The sequence below is a fragment of the Giraffa tippelskirchi genome, chromosome 6, assembly GCF_054371585.1.
Source record: "Giraffa tippelskirchi isolate mGirTip1 chromosome 6, T2T-mGirTip1v1.2.pri, whole genome shotgun sequence".
Taxonomy (NCBI): Eukaryota; Metazoa; Chordata; class Mammalia; order Artiodactyla; family Giraffidae; genus Giraffa; species Giraffa tippelskirchi.
The window spans coordinates 63,103,260-63,116,290 of NC_137280.1; the positions used below are offsets into that span (position 1 = coordinate 63,103,260).

Sequence of the window (13,031 nt, forward strand, 5' to 3'; positions counted from 1 at the left end):
TGCATTAGTATACTGTATTGGTGTTTTGCTTTCTGGCTTACTTCACTTTGTATAATGGGCTCCAGTTTCATCCATCTCAATAGAACTGATTCAAATGTATTCTTTTTAATGGCTGAGTAATATTCCATTGTGTATATGTACCACAGCTTCCTTATCCATTTGTCTGCTGATGGACATCTAGGTTGCTTCCATGTCCTGGCTATTGTAAGCAGTGCTGCGATGAACATTGGGGTACACACGTCTCTTTCAATTCTGGTTTCCTCGGTGTGTATGCCCAGCAGTGGGATTGCTGGGTCATATGGCAGTTCTATTCCCAGTTTTTTAAGGAATCTCCACACTGTTCTCCATAGTGGCTGTACTAGTTTGCATTCCCACCAACAGTGTAAGAGGGTTCCCTTTTCTCCACACCCTCTCCAGCATTTATTGCTTGTAGACTTTTGGATAGCAGCCATTCTGACTGGTGTGAAATGGTACCTCATTGTGGGTTTGATTTGCATTTCTCTAATAATGAGTGATGGTGAGCATCTTTTCATGTGTTTGTTATCCATCTGTATGTCTTCTTTGGAGAAATGTCTGTTTAGTTCTTTGGCCCATTTTTTGATTGGGTCGTTTATTTTTCTGGAATTCAGCTGCAGGAGTTGCTTGTATATTTTTGAGATTAATTGTTTGTCTGTTGCTTCGTTTGCTATTATTTTCTCCCATTCTGAAGGCTGTCTTTTCACCTTGTTTATAGTTTCCTTTGTTGTGCAAAAGCTTTTAATTTTAATTAGGTCCCATTTGTTAATTTTTGCTTTTATTTCCAATATTCTGAGAGGTGGGTCATGGAGGATCCTGCTGTGATTTATGTCGGAGAGTGTTTTGCCTATGTTTTCCTCTAGGGATTTTAAAGTTTCTGGTCTTACGTTTAGATCTTTAATCCATTTTGAGTTTATTTTTGTGTATGGTGTTAGAAAGTGTTCTAATTTCATTCTTTTACAAGTGGTTGACCAGTTTTCCCAGCACCACTTGTTAAAGAGATTGTCTTTTCTCCATTGTATATTCTTGCCTCCTTTGTCGAAGATAAGGTGTCCATAGGTGCGTGGATTTATCTCTGGGCTTTCTATTTTGTTTCTTTGATCTATATTTCTATCTTTGTGCCAGTACCATACTGTCTTGATGACTGTGGCTTTGTAGTAGAGCCTGAAGTCAGGCAGGTTGATTTCCTCCAGTTCCATTCTTCTTTCTCAAGATTGGTTTGGCTATTCAAGGTTTCTTATATTTCCATACAAATTGTGAAATGATTTGTTCTAGTTCTGTGAAAAATACCGTTGGTAGCTTGATAGGGATTGCATTGAATCTATAGATTGCTTTGGGTAGTATATTCATTTTCACTATATTAATTCTTCCAATCCATGAACACGGTATATTTCTCCATCTGTTTGTGTCCTCTTTGATTTCTTTCACCAGTGTTTTATAGTTTTCTATATATAAGTCTTTTGTTTCTTTAGGTAGATATATTCCTAAGTATTTTATTCTTTTTGTTGCAATGGTGAATGGTATTGTTTCCTTAATTTCTCTTTCTGTTTTCTCATTATTGGTGTATAGGAATGCAAGGGATTTCTGTGTGTTAATTTTATATCCTGCAACTTTACTATATTCATTGATTAGCTCTAGTAATTTTCGGGTAGAATCTTTAGGGTTTTCTATGTAGAGGATCATGTCATCTGCAAACAGTGAGAGTTTTACTTCTTCTTTTCCTATCTGTATTCCTTTTATTTCTTTTTCAGCTCTGATTGCTGTGGCCAAAACTTCCAAAACTATGTTGAATAGTAGTGGTGAAAGTGGGCATCCTTGCCTTGTTCCTGACATTAGGGGAAATGCTTTCAATTTTTCACCATTGAGGATAATGTTTGCTGTGGGTTTGTCATATACTTTCTTATAGGTACTATTATTTAGAATTATTGTTGATTTTATATCGATTTTTGTACCTAGCAAACTTTCTAAATTCTCTGTAATTTTCTATATATTCTTCTGCATTTTCAACAGAGCCAATCTTATCATCAGAGAATAATGAAAGTTTATTTCTTCCCTTTCAATTCTTATAAATTAAAAATTATTATCATCTTATTATATTGGTCTGAGCTTCTAGGAAAATATTGAATAGAAGGAGTGATTACCATTTTATTATTCCTGATTTAAAGAAAATGATATTAAATATTTACCATTATATATGACATTTTCTGTGTTCTTTTAAGTAGGGTATATCAGCTTCCTGAAAGTCCTTTGTAATTACTATTTGTAATGAATAAGTATTGAATTATATCTAAACTTTTCCTACAGCTAATGAAATGATTTTGTGATTCATTATTTTTCTCCTATAATTTTATATTTGTTTTTTAATGTTAATCCAACTTATACTCCTTGGAATTAACCTGTTTCAATCATGATATATTTTCTTTAATGGATTTCTAGATTCAGTTATTAGTGTCTTATTTATAATTTTGCACTTATGTTTGAGAATTAAGCTGGATTATAATTTTTCTTTATCATATTGCCTTTGTAAAGTTTTGGCATCAAAGCTATGATAATCACACTAAATGTATTGGGTAGCGTTTCTTTTTTTCTATGATCAGAAATACTTCGTGTAGGATTAAAAGTTTCTCTTAAACATTTAGCAGATTTTTATGGGAAATATCAGCTATTTGTTCAATTACTTTAATGGTTGTATCACTATTCAAGTTTCTCATTTCTTTCTGAGTCAGTTTTAGTAATGTTTTCCAGAAATTTTTTAATTTCACCAAATATTTCAAATTCACTTTTACAAAGTTGTTCATAGTATCCTCTTACTATATTTCAATACCTATGGTACTTTTATTATTTCCTAATTTTTTGTTATTCATATTGTGTATTTGTTCTTCCTCTCTTTTGTCCAAAATCAATCTTGACAGAAATGTGTCTGTTAGCTGCATTAGTTTCCTAGCTGTTATAACAAAACAAATTACCACAAACCTGGTAGCTGAAAACAACACAGACTTATCCTTTACAGTTTGGGAAGTCATTATTATGAAATAAATCTCACAGGGCTAAAACCAACATGTAGAAAAGCTGCATTGCCTCTGGAGGTTCCACAGAAAAATCTTCCTGCTCCTTGCCTCTTCTTGCTTCTAGAGACTGTTAGCATTGCTTGATGTATAAGTAGTCAGGGTTCTCTAGAAAACTATGAGTATATACATATGTACAATTATATATACATTATAACATTATATGCATAATTATATAATGTATTATTGTAAGGAATTGACTCATGCAATTATGGAGGTTAAGAAGTTCCAGGATCTATAGTTGACAAACTAGAAACCCAGCTGGAAGGCAGATGGTGTAGCTACAGTCTGGATCTAAGTATGAAGGTCTAAGAACCAGGAGGGTCAATAGCGTAAGTTCCAATCTGAACTTTGGCAGTCTTAAGACACAAAAGCTGATGCTTCAGTTCAAGTCCAAAGGTCAGAAAAACAACATCCCAGCTCAACCAGTACAGCAGGAAGAGCTCCTTCTTATTCAGCATTTTTGTTCTATTCAGGTCTCCAGTTGATTGGATAGGGTCCACCCACCTGACAGAGCAAATCTGCTTTACTCAGTCCATGAACTCAAACACTAATCTCATCCAGAAACAACATCACAGACACATCCAGAGTGTTTGACCAAATGTCTGGGCACTCTTTGCCTCAGTCATGCTGACACATAAAGTTAATCATCACCCTTGGCTTGCGGTTACATCATGCCAATCTCTGTTGCTGTTGTCACACTGCCTTTTTCCTTTGACTTTCTTTCCCTACAGGACCCTGTGGTTACATTTAGGGCACAACCAGACAACTGGAGATAATCTCCCAGTCCCAAGATTCTTAATCATATCTGCAAAATCTTTTTTTCCCATATAAGGTAATATTTTCAAATTCCATGGATCAGTATATGGATATATTGAGGAGGGGCATTAGTCAACCTACCACATCAAAGAAGAGCCTTTTGAATCTGTTGATACTTTCTATTTTTATTTTTTGTTACTGCTTCCACTTGCATGATATTGATTCATTTGCTTTTTAACTTCTTTAGTAAGAGGCTACATTCATTATATTTATTATTATTATTATTATTGTTATTTTTGCATTTCTAACATCAGAACTGAAAGCTAAACATTTTCCTCCAAATACTGTTTTAGGTACATCTCACAAATTCTGATATATAGAACTTTCATTATTTACCAATTTTAATTAATTAAAATTCTCTTTTTGATTTCTTCTTTGACTCCTGAGCAGTATTCTTGCCTGGAGAACCCTAGGGACGGCGGAGCCTGGTGGGCTGCCATCTATGGGGTCACACAGAGTCGGACACAACTGAAGCGACTTAGCAGTCTGCAAGTGTGTTTCTCAATTTCCAAACACATGACAGTTTTCTGGTTTTCTTTTAGTATCGAGGCTAATTGCATGATGTGATCTATACAGAGGTCCTCAAACTTTGCGTTCTAATGCCTGATGATCTGAGGTGGAGTTGATGTAATAATAATAGAAATAAAGTGCACACTAAATGCAATGCCCTTGAATCATCCCAAACAATCCCCTACTCCCAGTTGGTGGAAAAACTATCTTCCATAAAACAGGTCCCTGGGGCCAAAAAGTTGGGGACTGCTGAGTAGGTTATTAAATCTTTAAAACTGGTTGACACGTGCTTCATGGCCTGGTATGAGACCAATTTTCCCATAACACCACATATGTTTTTTATAGAACAAGTGTTTAATAATTGTTTCTGTGTTCTACACACACAAGCTTGCAACCTCTAATCCTGCTCATTATTGCTCGGCTCAGATTTTATTTTCTTCTATAAGTCTTCCCTGGCCACTGGGCTAAGTGTCCCCGTCTGGGTTCCCATAGCCCTCCATATATAGTTAAACACAACTGGTTTTTTTTTTTTCCCCAGTGTTGTAGTGTATATCCCTTATTTACCTTTCCTGTAAAATTTTAAGATCCTCAAGGGAAAAAAAGCAGAATTTATTCATCTTTGTTTTTCTTGTTCCCAGCACTATATCTGCCTTAGAGGCTCTCAGTAAATAATTATTGAACGAAACAACTGAATGAGGCTAATTTTTTTCAAAACACTTGTCTGCCCAATGTTCCTCTTTCATGTAAATAATATTCACCACACTCAAGAAATAATGCCAATCTTCCACATTTAGTTTAGTGGAAGTTAAGACAAATTTTCTACTTCATTGAAAAAATATGAAAGGAGAAGGCAATATTTTATCTGCAGGTTTTATTTACCAAGGCAACACTGCTTATTTATCCAAGTCATGTATGGGTCATTGAAATGAGAATACAAGTCTTTGAATTTGGTTTTTGATTCTTAAGAAGTGCTTGTGCCTTAATTCTGCTAAGATTACAATGTTGTATGAATACACAGATGAACCACCACCGTTTAACTATATAGCATCTGGGACATTCATAGCACATAATAATGTCCAGTTCTTTGAAACAGGGAGGAATCCAAATTGAAATAATCATAGAACGCAGAGTAGGGGGAAAAACTGAGAAATCTTCTAGTCTAGCCCAATTTTTATATTATTATATCTCTTCTTTACGATCCAAGGCAAGAACTGAAGTTTTTGCTTAAATATCTGTAGTGATAAGAGGACTCAGTACCACTAACATTTTTAACATCTATATTGTTGCCTGTTAGGGATATGCTAGCCTGGTAGTGAATTAAATGATTTAATTTTATAAATAGGACACAGTGATTTCTTTTTTTTGTAGCAGAGCAACATGCCTCTTTCCTCTAGACAAAGGCATCTTCCCTCCATGCATCTATTTTTCTCAGTCCTGAATGTGATCACAAATTAGGATCACAAGTTATCGTAGCATGAAAACTTACGCAGTATAGAAGGTAATACCCAAACTAAGTAAGCATTCTATGAAAAAAACTTAAACTGGGATTATTCAATAGAAAACCTGAATTTATTTCACAAAAAAAACTGCAACATTGGAGAATTTATCAACTTGGAGCACAGAAGGCAATAGATTATGACATCTGTTAATCTAATTTATTTCAACTACAGTTAAGCATTTTCAATTCCCAAATATATGAAAAAATTTCTTTGAAATCCTGAGTATTTCCAGTCCAGAATGAGAGAGTTATAAAGTATAGAAAAAACTTCTGTGATTCAAGGGAAGTTGAATGATGTCTGAACACTTCCAAATACAGGAGTTCCTAGAAGTGAGAATGTTTTTGAAGTGTGGTTAGTGAAGTGTGGGCTTCCCTTGTGGCTCAGATGGTAAAGAATCTGCCTGCAATGCAGGAGACCTGGATTTGATCCCTGGGTTGGGAAGATCCCCTGGAGAAGGGAAAGGCTCCTCAACTCCAATATTCTGGCCTGGAGAATTCCATGGACTATATAGTCCATGGGGTCGCAAAGAGTCGGACACGACTGAGTGACTTTCCCTTCGCAAAGGATAACAACACATATTATGGTGTAAAATGCCTAGTATATATACCACAAGGTTCATAAATATCTACATTTTTTCACCAAATATACGTGCAATAAGCAGATTAAATAGTTTAAGAGAGATTAGAAAAGTTAAAGGCTCAACTAGTTATCAGATTTAACTCAGTTTATGATCACTTTATTGTAGATATGCAAAGTCCACGTTCTCACCTTTCTCTGTATCTACCTTCTTTGCCATATAACTCTGCAGAACCCTCAGTCTGTTGGGAGGCTTGACCATGTAACTTGCCTTAGACAAAGGGATAGTAGCAAATGTGACGTACATAGGGGCCTGGAGTGTGCGTGGGTATAGCAATTGTCTTAGCTTTTGCACCTTTGCCTTTCCCTTAAGGACATGCCTAGGATAGCCTGCTGGGGGGATGTAAGAGACATGTGGGCTATGACAGGTCTCTCCAGAGAGCAGCCAAAGGACCCACAGATGCAATAGTCACTCTGAGACAACCCATGTGTATACAGTGAGCAATTTCCAGCAGACTAGAAGAACTGTCCAGACTTGATTGCTGACCCACAAATTTAGGAACTAAATAAACACCTATGGTTTTCAGGCATGTGCTTTGGATCTGACCCAAAAGCTGCTTATTTTCTTTATGTTTCTAGCTCATTACCACACAACACTCTATAATTTGATAAGCTGGAAAGTCAACTTTTAGTGTGGACAAAACATTCAAAAGGACCAAAGAATTTTCCCCAGAGTAAATATTGAGGAATTTTCCCCAGAGTAAATGTTCAGAGTAGTGTGGTAAAGTTGAGAGTAACTGAGCCAAGAAGGTAACTCCAAATGCTCTTCAATCAAAAACACTCTCCCCATTGTTGCCACTTTTCTAACATATCGCGAAAAAGGGCCTATGATTTAATCACACTTCCAAGTTGACAATGGCAATCACAATGACAGTTATTCCCAATGGAATATGAAATGGGGGTGGGAGGAACAGAGATGAGGACCTCAAATATTAATAAAATGAAAAACCACATACTGAGCAATTTATTCTCTACCTCTGCTTTATTGACTATGCCAAAGCCTTTGACTGTGTGGATCACAATAAACTGTGGAAAATTCTGAAAGAGATGGGCATACCAGACTACCTGACCTGCCTCTTGAGAAACCTGTCTGCAGGTCAACAAGCAACAGTTAGAACTGGACATGGAACACCAGACTGGTTTCAAATAGGAAAAGGAGTATGTCAAGGCTATATGTTGTCACCCTGCTTATTTAACTTATATGCAGAGTACATCATGAGAAATGCTGGGCTGGAGGAAGCACAAGCTGGAATCAAGATTGCCGGGAGAAATATAAATAATCTCATATATGCAGACGACACCACCCTATGGCAGAAAGTGAAGAAGAACTAAAGAGCCTCTTGATGAAAGTGAAAGAGGAGAGTGAAAAAGTTGGCTTAAAGCTCAACATTCAGAAAACTAAGATCATGGCATCCGGTCCCATCACTTTATGGCAGATGGATGGGCAAACAGTGGAAACAGTGGCTGACTTTATTTTTCTGGGCTCCAAAATCACTGCTGATGGTGATTGCAGCCATTAAATTAAAAGATGCTTACTTCTTGGAAGGAAAGTTATGACCAATCTAGACAGCGTATTAAAAAGCAGAGACATTACTTTGCCAACAAAGGTCCATTTAGTCAAGGCTATGGTTTTCCCAGTGGTCATGTATGGATGTGAGAGTTGGACTATAAAGAAAGCTGAGCACCAAAGAATTGATGCTTTTCAACTGTGGTGTTGGAGAAGACTCTTGAGAGTCCCTTAGACTGCAGGGAGATCCATGCAGTCCATCCTAAAGGAAATCAGTCCTGGGTGTTCATTGGAAGGATTGATGTTGAAGCTGAAACTCCAATATTTGGCCATCTAATGCAAAGAACTGACTCATTCGAAAAGACCCTGATGCTGGGTAAGATTGAGGGTGGGAGGAGAAGGGGAGGACAGAGGATGAGATGGTTGGATGGCATCATCAACTCAATGGACATGGGTTTGAATGGACTGCAGGTTTTGGTGATGGACAGGGAGGCCTGGTGTGCTGCAGTTCATGGGGTTGCAGAGTCAGACATGACTGAGCGACTGAACTGAACTGAGTGATTTATTCTGGTTGAAGCAGAATAAATGCACATGAAAGAAATAAGAATCTTAAATATCTACACTAAAATGCTCTAAGAGAGAAGTAAGGATATTGGAGGGCTTCCCAGGTAGCCCTAGTGGTAAAGAACACACCTGCCAATGCAGGAGATGTAAGAAACGAAAGTTCAGTCCCTGAGTTGGGAAGATCCCTGGAGGAGGGCATGGCAAACCCACTCCTGTATTCTGGGCTGGAGAACCCCATGGACAGAGAAGCCTGGAGGGATTCAGTCCCTAGGGTCACACATAGTTGGACACAACTGATGTGACTTAGCATGCACGCATGTAAGGATATTGGGAATGCCAAGGAGAAATAAGCAATTACAGGAAGGAACTAATAAGAAATAAGTGAAATAAAAAGAGAATTGTTGAAATAAAGAGTTGAATAGATAGGTTGAATAACAGAATATGTTGCATTAAAAATGAAATATTGAGCTGAAATATCAAGTCTAGGACTTTCACAGAAGGCATAAAGTAAAAAAAGAATAATTTAAAGTTAAGCAATATAAAAGAAAGAAAAATAATTGTTCATGTCTACATGAAAAACACTGTAAAATCTGGGAAGAACTAATTAAAAGGGAGGAAATGTGTAATTAAATGATTAGGAATATCCTCAAATTAAAGAAGCATGTAAGAATTAAATAGCTTAATAGAGATTAGAAAAGTCAAAGGTGCAACTAGTTATCAGATTTAAATTATCCACATGAAAGAGAAAAACTTCCATGAGTAAAAGCAAACCACCTGAAAGGAAATTACAAGAATCATGCATATCTGAGATGAAAAATAATGGAGTAATGATAACTAAATGGTAAAGGAAAGGAATTGAAAATACAGAATATTGTAACAAAGCTAATTCTATTTTAAACAGACTTGAAATACAAATAATTTCAATAATGGCTGCATCAGAAATTTTACCACAGAAACTTTCTGAAAGAAGTCTTAGAGTAAGTACTCCAGTAGTAAGACAATGAAAGCATTGAGAAGTAAAATACTTAATAAAATACATTGCTGTAAAAATAAACAATAACCAAAGACATAGCCTCCCAAATTATTAAAGTGCATCTAGAGTGCATTTCTAAGGAATAAGTATATGATGATGTAGAGGGACCAAGGAGAAAGACCAGAGGAGGTGGGAGAGAGCTTAAATGCAAAAGAAAACACAAGTCAATAAGCTCAAGAGGCTGGTTGGGGGAAAAATAGCTATAAGCCTCAATATCTTATGGATAGCTAACAAAATTAAATTAGAACATAAGACCTTCAAACTAACAAAATGAAATTCATCTATGGATGTTAGTGGGCTTCCCTGGTGGTGCTAGTGGTAAGAACCCTCCTGTCAGTGCAGGATATGTAAGAGGTGTGGATTTGATCCCTGGGTCAGGAAGACCCCCTGGAGGAGGGCATGGCATCCACTCCAGTATTCTTGCCTAGAGAATCCCAGGGACAGAGGAACCTGGTGGTCTACAGTCCATAGGGTCTCGAAGAGTTGGACACGACTGAAGCAACTTCACACGTGCACGCATGGAAGTTGGTAAAATAAAACAAAAGATAAAAGCAGTAAGTATTATAAATTAAAAAAAAAAACATGAAATGAGATTTCAGAAGTAACTAAAATTTATAAAAAATTTAACTTGCTTAAATATACCAATCAAAAGACAAGGATTTCAACTGGATCATTTAACACAGCAATGCCAAGTTCACCAACATTTCCTCTTCTTGGATCAACAGAAAGAAAGCAGGCCCTAGTCTTCCTGACAGCTAATTTGGGCACATGTGACTGAATTCTAGATTGTGTTAATTTGCCAGAAGTTGCATAAATCACTCTTGAGACTGGCCTTTAAAAATATGATACTCTAATTCACCTTTCCTTTGCTAGATCAACTCAAAAGTCAGTGTGTTACAGTTATGTAAGTGGCCTATGCTCTTGAGTTCCCTTTTGGAGTAGAACTATGCAGGAGAGTTGTGTTTCTCACATGAATGAAAAACAAATAAATCATTATTGCATTCTTTGGAGGTTTTGTTTGTAAGCACATATTAGTATGACCTCATCCTGATTAATATTGAAAAAGAGCTCTGGCCATAAATTACTTCCAAGAAACAGTTTGGATAAGGCAGAATTCTTCAGAACACTGGAAATATGAAAGTAAAGATATTGTTCAAGGACACCATTCCCATCCCAGCATTGATAAGCATTTAGCCTCTCGAGTGCTGCATTTAGTTCAAGAATCAAGAAAACTATATGCTTGTATGCCTTCTCAAAAACTAAGGGAAAATGATTTTTAGTATAAGTTGCTCTGGAATTGCATTATAAGCCAGAACTAAAAAAGACAGGTGCAATAAAGTTTTAGCATTTCACTAAACTCTAGCAGGCACACGTTTCATGGAAAGTGTCCCTTGCACAGTGCACCACACGGAAACAAAGCAATGAAACAGTCATGCAAAGATACACTTCTGTTCTTGGTTGCTTTTACCACCTTCATTCCATTAAGCTCTCATACTCTCATTAAATAAGAAATTTATAAATTTATAAATTACATACTTATAGCAGGTATTATGTGTCCTTTACGCAGCAGTTCGTAATCACATATGCAACAATGAGCACATGTAAAAGAAATAAAAATAAAAGAGTAAAAACTAATATACCAGGTAAATGTAGTTGAAAGAAATACAGTGTAGCAACATTAGTTTCAGCCTAAGTAGAACTGAAAAAAATCATTATAAATAAAATTTTTTCTTGTATGTAACCTAATAAAAGGAAAAAAGATCCAATGATATGATAAAAATGAACATATTACCACACAAAAACTGTATATTAATACATAATCCCTGATAGCAAATGATGAACTACAAAGATAAATAGCTACATCGGTAGTTGCAGTTGGAGATTTTAAAGTCTGTGTTTCAGAAACAGATAGTTCACGGAAACAAATTAAAAATTCATATATATTGAAGGTAAAAGCAGAAGAAGGCAGCAGAGGATGAGAGGTTAGATAGCATCAGCAACTCAATGAGCATGAAACTGAGCAAACGCTGGGAGATAGTGAAGGACAGGGTGGACTGCAGTCCATGGGGTTGCAAAGAGTTGGATATGACTTAGCGACTGAACAACAGCAAATATATAGTAATTAATAACTGAATCAAATGATACGTCAGCAACATTATACCCACTGAATACTTTTTTTTTCCAAGCAGACATGAAGCATTCATACAACTCAGTCTAGTACTAAGTCACCAAAAATAAATAAGTTGCAAAAAAAGTCTGTTTGCCAATTGTTATTCAATAAGTTAAGAATAAAAACCAAATATAAAGTCTTATACAAACTCCAAATACCTGTTAAACACCCCCCCCAAAAAAGCTATATAGCACGTGGGTTAAGGAGAAATTCCTAAGTGAAAGTGCTAAATTACAGCTGAGTGAGCACAAATGCACTCCATGTCAAAATGCCTGGGAACCAGTGAAGGAGGTAGTGTGAGGGGCATAATGTATCCTAAAAATTATTGACCAGACAGAAGGAAAGTTTATAAGTAAGTAAGCTAAACTTTCCCCAAAATGCTAGAGGGGAAAAAAAAGAGAATAAACTCAAAGAAGTAAGAATATAAGAAATAACGAAGATGAGGACAGAAATGAATAAAGTAGAAAAAATATAGATAATATGTTTATAGCGCACACTGTATGCTAAGGGCTGTTCTAAGTGTTTTACGTATATTCACTCACTGAATTCTCATGACAGCCTTTAGATACGGGCTACTCATTCTCATTTTACACATGAGTAAAGCAACACACAAAGAAATTGCATAACTTTCTCAAGATCACAAAGCTAGTAAGGACCAGAGATTGATTTATATTCTATGCTTTTATCAATTGTTCTCTACTAACCCAGAGACTGATCTTTCTTTTATAAATATTTCCAAAGTAGATGAGCTTCCAGAAAGACTGATTAAGGAAAGAGGAAGAATAAGAGAGAGAGAAAGGGAGAAAGTATTGTTCTAGTCAGGGTAATTAAGGACAGTTAACAACAAAAACCCAAATATCGTTGCCATAACATAATTCTTTTTTCTTTACCTGCATGCATCACAATCACTGGTCAGTCAAATCCACAGGGCAATTCTCCTCCAGCAGTGATCAGGGGTCCATGGAAGCTGTGACAGAAGAAGAAAGAGAAGAATGAGGAACACTGACTCAACTTCCCTGATTTGCAAGTCACACTCTCTGCTTATCTTTCTTTGGTTTGTACCAAGGGATAGTTACATGTCTTCACCCTAAATTAAGATGAAGAAAATACATGCATTGTTTTTGTGGTCACCAATAACCTCTGCCATTGTTGGAAGAGGTCATCGAGAGGATGTCACCACCAGTTGACCCCCTGGGCTGGACTCAGGCTAGAA

The 13,031-nt window shown here is 36.4% G+C and overlaps 1 long non-coding RNA gene across 2 annotated transcripts in view; it reads right to left on the reverse strand.

The window, feature by feature from the left end:
* LOC145511222 (uncharacterized) overlaps positions 1 to 13,031 on the reverse strand; it is a 257,499-nt gene that overhangs the window by 102,585 nt on the left and 141,883 nt on the right. For both annotated transcript variants that reach the window (XR_014057674.1, XR_014057675.1), the window contains exon 4: positions 12,709 to 12,785. This is a non-coding gene — a long non-coding RNA (uncharacterized LOC145511222). The remainder of the gene's footprint in view (positions 1 to 12,708; positions 12,786 to 13,031) is intronic.